The sequence below is a fragment of the Heterocephalus glaber genome, unplaced genomic scaffold, assembly GCF_053883595.1.
Source record: "Heterocephalus glaber isolate CG9 unplaced genomic scaffold, H.glaber_assembly_v1.0 deba00001555, whole genome shotgun sequence".
NCBI classification, from domain to species: Eukaryota; Metazoa; Chordata; class Mammalia; order Rodentia; family Bathyergidae; genus Heterocephalus; species Heterocephalus glaber.
Window position 1 is genome coordinate 13,612,780 of NW_028258346.1, and position 13,382 is coordinate 13,626,161.

At 36.3% G+C, this 13,382-nt stretch overlaps 1 protein-coding gene across 7 annotated transcripts in view; it reads right to left on the bottom strand.

The window, feature by feature from the left end:
* Trps1 (transcriptional repressor GATA binding 1) overlaps nt 1-13,382 on the bottom strand; it is a 238,130-nt gene that overhangs the window by 119,492 nt on the left and 105,256 nt on the right. The window lies entirely within an intron of this gene.

The window sequence follows — 13,382 nt, forward strand, 5'->3', positions numbered from 1 at the left end:
TCTCTGTCACATCTGAAGACTTTAATGGACTCTATGATTCAGAACAGGACTAAAATTTTCAGGGTTCTGTGCTTCCTACATCCAAATTGTATTTTTTTTCATTGAAAACACATTTTCAAAACACTGAATGTTAAAATTAAATATTTTAAGCATTCAAACTTTCAGGAAAGAGTAATGCTTAGACAATTCAAGTTAAAAGTAAGGGTTTACTATAATCTATGGACCTACTTTTATTTCAGTATCAAAAAGTAGTTCAATTTTCTTATTTGTTGAAAGATAATTTTCATTTTAAATTCTTTCTGAAATGGTGTATTAGTCTGCCCAAGCTGTCAGCACAAATACTCATAATCTGGATGATTTAACAGAAATTATTAGTTTAATAATTATTCACATAAAACATAAATATTCCTTTTTAAAATTAGAAATGTATTAGGAACTTCTCAGGCCACTTTCTATAAAGTGAGTATTTTAGATTTTAGAAGATGAAACTTTTTTTAAAATATCAAAAGTAAAAAAGTTATTCACATATATCAGTGTCAAAGCTGGATTCACTTGTTTTAGAAACCAGTCAAATTTAAGGCATCAATTCTCCTTAGTATTATTATTTTTTAAATTTCAGAATCTCACAACCTGAATACTATTTCAAACTCAAAAGGTGTACATTTCATTTTGAGTGATGAATAAATGCACTGCAAGCCACTAGACATTTCACATAATGCATTGAACTTGAACTCTAAAACAATAAAATTACAAGGTTGTTATCCAATATGAAATTAATGAGAAAAACCAATGTAAAGCACTAAGGCATCTCTTACCAAAATCACTCAAATTTGCATGGACGTAGAATATATAAAAAATATTTTATATAATAATTCATTTAGTCTTAAATTTATAAGTATTTTAAAAATTCTCCTAGGTAATCATAATCATAAATTTCACAGCACTGTAAAATGGCATTTACATAGAAACAACTCATTTTCACCAATGTTTTGTGTTCATATTTTATATTCTTTTGTAATTAATATAAAAGCATAAATTCACTGGGCTAATTCGCCATCTGTTCAGTAACACTCAGCTGACACCACACCAGTTAGATTCTCCCTGCTCCTGTAATGTTCGTGACATAAGCGAGTGCTTCCTGAAGACATGAAAGTTTCTTACCTTCCCATTGGTGGCAAGTGGCTGCATTTTTAATGTTTAAACCTTTGAAAAATCATTAATACAAACATGAAGGTCAGAATTTTACATTCAGATGGCTCTTCCTTTGTATTCTACTAGAGTTATAAATTGCCTTCATCAAAAAGTCAATTTGTTTTGAAGCATTAGCAAAAATGTCCACAACACATTATAGATCATGAATAAAATGCAGTTCTGGAGCAACAGAGGGAGCTCACACATGCTGCATTCTTTCCTTGTCTCCTCCCTCTCATCACATAAAGAAAGACTGGAACGAAAGTTCTATTTGATGGCTTCTTGTCTGCTGAATAATCCAGATGTAACTTGACATGAAATCAAGTTCACATATTGACGTTCTTCTACTCATAAGTCTTTACATCTAATTCACTTTTACAATTTCTAAAACTTATCTAAGAAATGCCTTTGGAAAAAGTTCATGGTTATGATTCATTCCGTTTACTATATTGCATTAAATAAAATGTGTTCTCAGAATTATACATGTAAATGTTTGAGAATGAGAATTAAATCTTGTTAAACACAGTCAAAACTTCAAAATCAACTCTTGCCTACAGAGGGCTACACAGAAATCTCATTAGCAACCACACAAACTTAATAAAGTAAAGGAGCTCAATCATATATAAAAAGGCATTAGAGAATAAAAACTTCTGCCAGAAAATCCTTAAATGAGTCTACACAGGTCAACAACGCAAAACATATCTGAATTTTATGTTTATTCATTATCAAAACGTATCTTCTAATATGTTTGGGGGCTCCAAATTAGTATCCTATTAAATACACATGTCTCGACACTCCAAAACAAGTTTTAACTTAAGAGAAAATACACATGTAAGACATTAAAATATAACTCAAAAAATCAACTGTTTGAAAATTTTGTTTATTATTGTTTTTTAAACAAACGGGCCGGTCTTTGTTGAAATAGGAAGTAACAGGTAACTCAGCTGGACCCTGCGTCACTTAGAAACTGGACAATCATCCTTGCTTATAATTTGCTGCTGGTTTAATCTTAGTCACGTTGTATAAACCTAGCACTTATCCTCTAGTGTTCTGCTAATTGTTTGGTGCTACGTTGACTACTGGGAATGAACCACAAGATACATCACTGTAAACTGTGGGGACCGCTTCAGTGATCGGGAGGTTGAAAACTCCCCATCAGCAGAAAGGGAGAATTCTTCGTTTAACTCAGTGGTACAGATTATTTCCAGGTGGTGATAATTATCACTCGCAAGGTTTGATATTCCGGACTCTGTATCTAAATTTATCCTTGACAAGATAAACTTTTCATCCTGTGCATTTTCCCATAATCTCTCAAAGGCCAAAGACAAGGATAGACGGATTAGTGATGGGTGAAACCAATTCCACCCAAAATGGCAACACTTAATTACAAGCTTGTTGTTTATAATTAACTGTGTAAATCACTAACTTGAAAGTTTCTGTTCAAAGTATTTAAAAGCAGCTCTTTTCCCAGAGGGATTTAATACTGTATATGATTACATAGTTAAGTATTATTTTGTTTGCTCGATGAACAAAATGTACAAATGACACATTTTACCGATCGCCTTGCCAACAAATCTGGAAGATGTTCTTAAGTTGCATGACTAGTAGATTCTATAGTTCTCAGTATTTTAGGACCTTTTTTTGCTTTATAACATGAAATCCATAAAAAGACAATGCAATGGCTTAAATGACCATGAGGAAGCAGTTCTTTAGAGTGGACATGAGTGTCAAATTCTCAATTTCAGAAAATTAAAAGAAAAAGCAGCCTCCAAATATATCTTCTCAGATGTATTCATTATCCTGTGAGCACTTACTTAAAGCATATTATGTGCTTTAGATATCAAATGCTTTGCAATGTTCTAATTTAATTTTTCCTATTTGCAGTATTAAAGACATACTAAGAAGCAAGAAGCATAATCCCTTTTCACAGATGATTAACCTAAGGTTCAGAAAATACAAAGAACCTGTCCATGGCCATTTAGTGAGACAATTAGATTCACAGTTTGAACTCAGTTTTTCTAAATCTAAACTTTTGCATCTTTGAACAACCTTACCAAGACAACATCAAAAAATGTAAACTGTTTATTTCCCATGTAGGTCCACACCAAAGGAAAGTGTGGGTGTAAAGACAGTAAGTTTGAGATCCCTAAAAATAAACATGGCGTTGAAATTGAGTACAACAAAATGTACGGCCGTGAACACAATTTTCTAGTTTCTGATTTGTTGCTGCATTAAGCAAACATGTACTGAGCGCCAATGCTGTTAAGGACACTAGAAACCTAAGGAATAAGAAACAAAGAGCCAGAGATGACGATGCTGCCTGACAGAATCGTGGGGAAAGGTGTGGAGGAGGGCTACAAAGAAGGGCCAGCAGTTCGTGATCAATTTCATTCTAGTTCCTAATCCAAAAAAATTTTTCTACATTCTACTTTAATCTCTTTAGCTTTAATGATTGACTATTTGCCTCCACCTCCAAATTCTTTTGTCCAGTTCCATTCTCTCCCTAATCCTCGCATCTCAGGAGAACACACAACCACCCAGCAACTAAAAGCCTGCTCCTTGAAACCATGTTTCTGGCCCTCTCCAAACTCCATGCAGATCACTCTGCTGCTAAAAGAAATATGGTCATCATTTAACACGAGAAACCCCCCCAGTCCATGCACCACCTCCTGAATGCAGATTCCTCTTCTGTTCCACAGATGGTCAGTCTCCCTTCACCCTTCAGAATTTAAGACTTTATAATCTAGTTTCACTTCTCTTAGGCTATAAACTCCATCATGACCAAAATCCTAACATGTTTTGGTACAAAAACCACGGGCTAGACACCCTAAACAACATCAACACTTCAGAATACACAGATGCTATATTCAAATCAGAAAACCACTGGGAAAGTATAGTTAGTGAGAAAATGCAGTGAGACATCGGTGATTATTAAGGGGTAAGTTAAAGATCAATAATACTATAACAGAAAGTCGATGCAAAGCAACCAATGAATGGCTGGTGGTTCTGTGTGCCTCCTATAAATAAGTCACAATAAAACTGAGTAAGTCCAGCAATGAAAGGTTGAGTTAGGATTTTCTAATCATAAAAAAGACACCCTTAAAGGAGTGAAAAATTTCTATGCAGTGTCCTTGATTTTCTATGCCACTGTTCAGCTCTCTTGTCTCATCAGCAGCTACTTAACTGAAAAGTCAGCTGAAATGCAGAATCATAAAAAATGCCATAAATAATCAATAGCATTAATTTAGTCATTTGTTATATTACTAATTTATTTCATGATTATGTTAAAATATAAAATACATTTTTTAACAATCTTTGAATTATATACCAATTTGTCCCTCTTAATTAGACCCAGGCACTTATTAGGTCTTCTGAAACTTCCAAATAATTATGGTCTCTTCCCCAATCTTTTACAACTGTCTCACCAACATTTATTTTGATGTATAACACATTCTTTTCAAAAGCTTCTTATCTGAAATATACACTTTTGTAGTTACTGAAGAACTCTGTTTTCATTCTCAGGTCTCATATATTTATATCAGATTTTTATTATGTAATTATAATAAGTTCAAATGGCATAACAAATTTGGAATGATCTCCATCAACTCTGGAACTCTTGCTATAAAACAAGTGCACAAACAGCAGCATTAGCGCGCATGTGTGCGCATGCGTGTATGTGTGTGCACGCAGATTGTTATAGAACAGAGCCTACTACTCAACAGCACTCAGCACGCCATCAACATTAGTCAGTGCAGAGTCCAGATGGCACTAGTTACATGGAGATGGGCTAAAAGGATTTCTGCCGTCCTGTCTTAATATCCATCTTTCCTTATCGTTATAGTGTAAAACGTTCAACTCCAACCTCCACTCAATACGCATAGACGCTTTCACCATGAACTATGAAGAAGAGAAAGCTATTCTAGTGCAACCAATTTTCATTGGCTATACCAAGGCAATAAAGCACTTTCAGTGCCCACTTAAACAATACCCTTTCTATGAAACACACTTCCACAGTTATCGAGTAAGTTACTTGTGTTACAAGATGAAAACTCAACAATTAGAAAAATTAAACAGACACAGAGGTCAGGCATTCCACTTGAAAACAGTAGAGTGCTTTAGCTCTGAGAGTCACTTAGGTTCCCTCATATCCAAACACCAAGGTTTATTAATAGCATTCAATCTCTACCTCCTCATCTGTAAAAGAAAGGCTGAAACAGGGACCAGGCATCCTTGATACATCTTATAATTCTGGTATGAATTTTTTAAGGACATCCATTTTAAGATGGACTTAACATTTTACTCCAAATTCTCAACTATAATACAACTTATACTGTCAGACATAAACTGCATCAGAACCCTTGTACCACATGCAGCAGAACCCAACAGGAGTAGCACTGTACTCAATTACACCAATAAGAAAAGTCAGGGGGCAGAGAATCCACCCAGAGACCTGGGTCAGCCAACAATGCAACTTAATGTCCTCTCCATGTCCAGAACAATTTGCCGTGCAGCTTCTGCATGAGATTAATGGTGATAGCAGCAGTCCTAGAGGAGAAATGCAAGATATGGAAGCCTAGCCAATACCCCATTTGTAATTTGTCACAGCACAGCACAATATGACCACTGCAATTTACAGTTTACAGTGTTGGCAATTTACAATTCAAATGAGTGCCCTGATTTTTCAAAGGATGGGCTGTGTGCACATCAGTCAGTATGACACAAAAATGCCTGGTCAGGTTCACTTTAAATGCACGTTTTATTTGGTACTGTTAACTAATCACTATCATTACTTTTACTGTTTACAGATCTAATATTTATTAGGCAAAATGTAATTTGGAATCCTTTCTTGCACCCAAACCTAATTCATTTGCTGACTTTCCGAAATATTTATATCCTGATTAGACATATTAGCTCTTTAAAGCTGTTATACAAGGACGATTTATTTAATGCTGGGGTTAATGTTAAAAAAACTACTCTCAGAGGGGAAGACTGAAAGGGAAAACCACAGAGTCCCTCCCACTGGTTATTTAAAAAAAAGAAAAAAAAAAAAAAGGTGTGGAGCTGAGAAGAGGGAGGGGGACTGATTTAGGGCTAAGAAAACGGGATTTAGGCACCAGCCACTCCTGAGTTCGCCTCCTGAGTCTGGACTCTGAGCTCCCAGTGCAGCCCAAGGCGAGACTCTTGGTTTGCTAGCATCAATGTCCGCATCTGTAAAATGGGACTGGTGATAGTCACCTCCCAGGCATGTTGTGAGAATTAATTAGTGCTTGTGAAATACTTTGAAGATGAAACAGGCTATAGAAACACAAACTATTATTAAGAGGAGAGAACTGTCAAATGCTGTAATTACACAATTTTAAGTCCCACAATACGAGCTACTCCAAAATGATCATGACTCCATGAGGAAAAAAGGGCAAGCTCTAGCTTTCTGCTCTTCACGTATGGAAAAAAAAGGCAGGAAAAAACACAGCTTTTATTCTACAAGAGCAACAAGCAGAGTGTACACCCCTTAGGCTTGCCAGAAACAGTTTCATGAAGTCATTGCAGCAGGTTGGAAGCGGCTCCTGTCCTGAGGGGTGTGGAAGCCCAAGGGAGAAAGAGAAAAAATAAAACAGTCACGATACCTTCAACACCACTGGAAGCAAAAAAGGAAAACAAGCAAGTTAGTTCGCAGTTGTATCTTCCTTCTCGCTGTCATTTGGAAGCATGGAAGAGACACAGCTTCGTGATCCCAGGGTTCCACGGGGGTGATGAGGGTTAAATTAAATTTGGGCTTCTGTGAGTTCTGTTGCTGGTGCTGCTGGGTTAAGTGTATACATGACTAATGTCAAGTCTTCATCTATTGTGTTTCTTTCAAGACCAGAAATAACACAAAAATTTTCAGCCATCTGTAATCTTCCTTCTGAAAGAACCAATTGTTTATTTCATGTAAACTAACAAATCTTTGCACCAGAAAAAAGTTTTATGGGAAAAAGAAAAATTTTTAAATAAGGCTAACTGTACCAAATCAAAAATGATGTCTTTATTTTTTTTCTCATCCAAGGTTCACTTTAATTACTCATTTAAATCAAGTCTTTACTCTGGTATATGCACCATGAAAAGGTCAATTAAAATGAACTAAAACCAAAATAATACTTCAAGAAAAGATTCTAGCTTAAATTAGTATGGATTTCAAAATGGCTCATTTATGAATTTTATGTAATTCACTTACAGGAGACTTGGGATTTTCTTGTCTTGATCAAAATAACCAAAGAACTGATTCTCCAATACTGCTCTAACGTGTTCTCCACGCTCACCTCTGCTGGACATAGTACTGACGGTGTCCTGAATAACGAACATAAATCACAAATGTCCTCAAAAGTAGGACTTTGATTCTTACAATCATTATCTATGATTCATGAAGACAAAATGAACAGAAATGAATTTAAACATGAAATAAAATCCTCATAAGGTATTAAGGAACGCAAAGGGGACTCATTCCAAATCTGTGCAGAGCCATTTACGACAAACTGAAGAAAGATACGAACAATGATGAGGAAAGATCTAGAATCAAATTTTCAAATCCCAGCTTCTCACAAAGTTGCCCTATCTGACTTGCAGCTACTTACTTGATCTCTTCAGGCCTTGTTTTACCCATCAGTGAAATGACAATCATAGTACCCACCTCATCTGAGAAGTGTGATAAAGTGAGATATAAAAATGCTACCAGACTTCCTCAGCATCCATTTGATAGTGCAGCAGCTACCTCCCCAGTATGGTATAAAAGTCTTCAACTTATACATGAAAAAGTAGATAAAAACTTGTATTGTCCTGATTGGCTCAACAAAATTAACAAGCATTCAGCAACCTAAGAAAATCTATTTCATAGATAATAGTTCAGAGTAATACACAGTTGTTTGTGCCCACAAGAACTCAAGGAAAACCATTTTTGTCTGACATTGAGGCACTGAGGTCCACCAATATTTCATTATTTGTTAATACAAATAATAAAAATATCCCACTTAATTAATTTAGTTACTTAATTCTCCAGCATAATTTTTATAGGATTCTCAGTGTATCCTTTTGTGAAATATGACAATAGATAGACTTTACATTTTACAAGTGATTGAATCTAACAGGAGTGGAAGAAAGTAGAGAACAAAGACAGTAAGAAACAATAGGAAATAAATTATTTTTGTTTTCCTCTTTTCATTTATTGTTTAAAGTGCCTACTATTAAATATAGTCATTTTAAAATGTAGGTAACGATACCTAAACTTCATAAGGACTATCTCTTCAGATAAGCCAGAAAATTTTATTTATTTTGTAGCAATTGTAGTTCTAGTATCTTCCAAACAAAATCTACTCATTACTTGCATTATCATTTGTAGCTTTTACACGTAGTTCACAAAGTAGATAGACGCTCTTGGTTTGAAAGGATCCTTTTGACAAAGTGTCGGCACTTTCTCCTTCTGACAGAAACTGCTATCAAATGCAGTAAATCACAAAGAACATGGTGATGACCAAAGATGCTAAAATCAATAAGTATAAACGCTGCTGTCCACAGATTCATATTAGAACATCTTCTGTTGGTATTAACGCGACACCATGTGTGATAAGAGCACATGAATTACATCTCTCCATCCTCTCTTCAGGCACACTTTCAGCTGGTGGTCAAAGTTCAGCAGGTAACCTTATGTTTTCAAAACTATGCTGCTCTAATTCCTGTCTATATAATTCATATGGTTTTTTCAATATACCTGAAAGCCTTTGACATTACTGGTTGCTACCATTTCAAAAAGCAGAAAGTCATCAAATTACTACAAAACATTCAACGATGTAATTATTCTTCCTTTGAAATCATTTGAACCTAAAGCCAAAATAAAAGCTAAACAGACCTATACAATGTACTATACTGCATACATAATTAAATCATGTCATTTAGTTAAATATACATCTATATATATGTTATACACATAAACATGTATTTTTAAAAATCTGTTGTGCTTTTACTAATACCAATCCTAGCTACACAAATGCAAAACAAAAAAAATGTAAGAACTTTGTTCAAAAAGACTTTCTTTTTTGAACAATCAAATCACTTTTCCAGTATATAGTATATTGTGATTTTTGAGATGTTATTTGTTTTAAATCTCAGAGACACAATAGTTATTCTGTGATAGCATTCAAGTTCATACGTAACTGGATTTAACATGTTCTTATCCTTGGTGTTTCACAAAAGAAATCAATGTATGCCCACTAAATAAAGTAGGAGCGAAAATAAATGCCAAAAGAGTGATACACACTCACACGCCCTCACACGCACGCACACACATTTGCCCAACTATTTACTACTCTGTACTTAACAAGCAACTTCTCCCTTGATGCAAATTCACTTACTCTTTAACACCCAGCAGAAGTTCATTCTAGATCCAGGTTGGTAATAAGGACAGACATTCACGAGAACAGACAAGAAACGGTTACTAAATAATTCTGAGAAGCTGGCCAGCTCCTGTTGGCTTGCCCCACAGAGCCCAGTTCAAATGTTTAAATAATCAAACTACCATTACAGTTGTCAACTACATTTGAAGTTTATCACTGATTTAGTAATTTCCTAGAAATTGGATTTTTAATCTAGCATTCAAATCACGGGAAGTTTACTTTACTTTATAATTACATTAAGAAACATCTCAAATGGTTTAATTCATGCCTGATAAAAATCATAAAAATGCCATATCAAATAGCCAAAACTTAAAAGATGCTTTTATTATCCATACTTTGAAACTGAGTTTCTACGCATCACTTTTTTTTTTTTATCAGAGAAGAGGACAAAGGATAATACCATTCTCTCTGCCGCTCTGTCTCTCTCCATCTGTCTGTCTCTCCCCCTTCCCTTTCCCCCTGCTCTCTAAATTCTCTCATCTCGGCCTTTCCTCTCTTGCTCTTTACTTTCCGTGCTAAACTGAAACAGTCCGAAGCACTCCAACGCCCAGTGCTCCTTTCGCCTCAGATAGGAAAGTGACGCACGACTCCCACTCGTGGGCTAGGCTGCAGAGCAGCTGGAGTATGAATTCTTGTTCCTCCTTCTGGGATCTTAATGAAGGTATTTCGTGCTCTGGTCACTAAAAGCGTCACACGGAATTCACTGCTACAGACAAGAAGCAATCACCGAAATGAGCTTCGGAAGAGCCAGAACTTCTTTCACGGCCTCCGTCTGCCCTCTCTGACCCAGCACCACCTAGAGATACCTGGTGCCGGCCGTCACACCCAGTCCTCTGCATCCCCGCAGCCCCGGCTCCCGCTTGTCACCCTGCTTCCCACCACGCCTCCCACACTGCTGGACTTTGCCTTCTGAGCCTTGTTCTCCGCTTTTCATAGCAGAAGAATTGCCTGAGAACTAAACAGCCGTGAGCTGTAAACACTAGAAATGAATTAACTTGTGGCTACTCGAAAAGTCATTTTCTATTTAATAGAAACATGTATTACTTATAATGAGCTTTAAAAACTTAAATCAAGCCAAACCAAACCAACAACATTCACTTGGAGGACTGAAGAAGTGCGGGAATTTCAGAAATCTGCAAGATGCAATGGAAGAAGGAAGCCAAGAGAAGCTGCATCACAGTGCTCAACTAGTATTAAACAATTTCCAGCAGGCAGCTTACTCTTCTGTGGGCCTATAATTAAAGTTTCAGATATTGGTAAATAAGATTACATTCAAATCCATAAAAGAATTAGTGAGGGGTGAAAAATATTCCAATGTAATCTCTGATATATCTTATTCAGAATGCCAGTCTTAATCACATAGGCTTCTGATTGCTAACAATTAAAATCCTGATCTCCTTTTCCCCCTAATAGATGAAAGCCTTTGTGAAGATGATGTAAAATTTGCCCTGTCATATTACTGACAAGTGGCACTGAGCTGGTAAAGTAGTGTATTAATACTGATTACACTGATTAATAGTACCCTAAGAATTGGTTCAATGGCGCTTTAACATTCTTTAAAGGAACAGATGAGAGACACTGCAAGTAGAATATATAATTGGTTTATTTCATTCTATCACAAAGAAAAATCTTTGAAATGCATGAATTAAGGTGGAAGCTGAGCTGTTTCCAATTGTAATCAATAAATTCATTTAAAAATGAAAATATCTGAGTAAACACCCCAACCACAGAAACCTTTAAAAATATATAGTGCTCAAGGCTTAGGACAGATCCTGTTATCTTTAAGGACTGTCAATCTTCTTCATACAAATATGTAAATATTCAGCACTGTATCACTGCCAGAAGAGTCAATACTGATTACAGTTCCATTAGGGTAGGTCTCAGGAAACCATCATACCACGTAAGATGGTAACATCAATACCATAAACTCTTTTAAGGAAAAGTAAAAAGTTTCAATACAGAAATTGGTAAGAATGTTTGCATATTTTACTCCAACATCAACCCTAGAAGATTAGTAAAGAGGGGATTCCCGATCCCTTCTTTTGACAGCTCCAAGGTCCACATTCTTGGGAATTTCACGGTTCACTCAAGTTTTTCCAGCTACTCAGAAAGACTTACGAGTCTTGATCAGGTGGCCTTTCTACTCGGAGCACACTTCTTCAGAGTTAAGATTTACGATGCAGGATGTATTAAATATAAATTAGAGCTTTACTATAAATTCTAAAAATCCACTCATTTAGACCAATGCTGTTTCGTGTTTCATTCAGCAGCAATGTGAGGCTCAATGCTGCCCTCATATACCTCCACGGGTAACTGGAGAAGAGTAATCACAGATAACTCTGTACTAATGAAAAAGAGAAGTGCACCGACAGGCTTAAAAGTCCAACAATACGAGCTCTCAAATCAGCAACAGGTGAACACCCATGCCAACTCAGCTACTAATTAGCTTTGAGTCTTTGGGTAGATCATTCAACCACTGTGAAGTTCAGCATCCTTAGCTGGACAAGAGTGGTAATAATAATCATTGCTTAATTCATGAGTACAGCACGGAGAAAATTCATGTAAAGTACAGCTCTGTTTACTGTCGACTTTTTGTTATTATTACAAATTGGATTTGTCCAGTCTACAAACAGCTGCTTTGCAAAGTGGGACCTATCTTACTCTGGAAATGTTCTACCAAGCCACAGAAGAAGCTATCTGTTAAAGAATATCATGCAAAGAATTCTTGGCATTGAGTCGGATGTTGTTCTATTCCACTTCTGAAACTGTTGTATTCTTGGAAATCTGTAACTATTCCTGAAGGTCTCTTCTGCACCTTTGCTAAGTTAAGTTTAACCAGCTTTTCCTGAGCGCCAACCCCTGTGCATGCAAACATTAACAAGAATCTGTCCCTGCCCTTAAGGGACTTCGATCAGCTGGGAGAGACAGCAACACATGCTCACATGGAACATCAGGGACAGGAGCGCTACACATCTCAGGCTCAGCAACGGCCTTCGCACAGAATAATCTCAAGCCCAGTGCAGAAGACAGGTCAGTGGGGAGCTTCTGTGTCAATTTAAGGCTCCAGGCTCAACTGTGAAATCGTAGAAAAGGCACATACATCCTCCAGCTGGAGCACAAAGGAAGGAGTTAATGAGCACAGCGCTAAAGCAAGGAAGGAGCCCCTCACCGTTGTGGTTGTGAAATACCTTGCTCAGAGCCAGATCACGGGGGAAAAATTCAACTGTCATCATTTTCAAAAAAAAAAAAAATCACAATATATGGAACATTTCATGGTTGTATGATAGGTTTCTGAAGGTAGGATCACCTATTAAGGCTAATTTTAAAAGAAGAATAAAACCCTTTCAGGTCTTGATGATCAAGCTCTTACCATATGCTAAATATAAATTCTACACTCATTATACAGTTTCTTCTCTAGGCCTCTCTGCTGTCAATGCCTGTGTACTGTGTGTGGTTTCATTCAGGTTAAATACACATCTTAAAATTCCATTTTTACAAAGTAAATGTGACAAACAGACGCAACTAGAGTCCTCCTTGTCAAACCTGGATAACTCTCATGTTTTCTGTGCACAGTCCTGAGAGAGGGTTCAAAGAAGCAGGGTAGATTCTGATTATTATGATGCTTCCAGTAAAAATGAATGAAATGATTACTAGTATAACATTTTTTTTCAAAGTGCTTTTGAACAGATTTGTATCTATTTTCTAAAACATCTTATATACCATTAAGAACATAACTGAGCAGAATATGATTACACGGAACAAAATCATGTT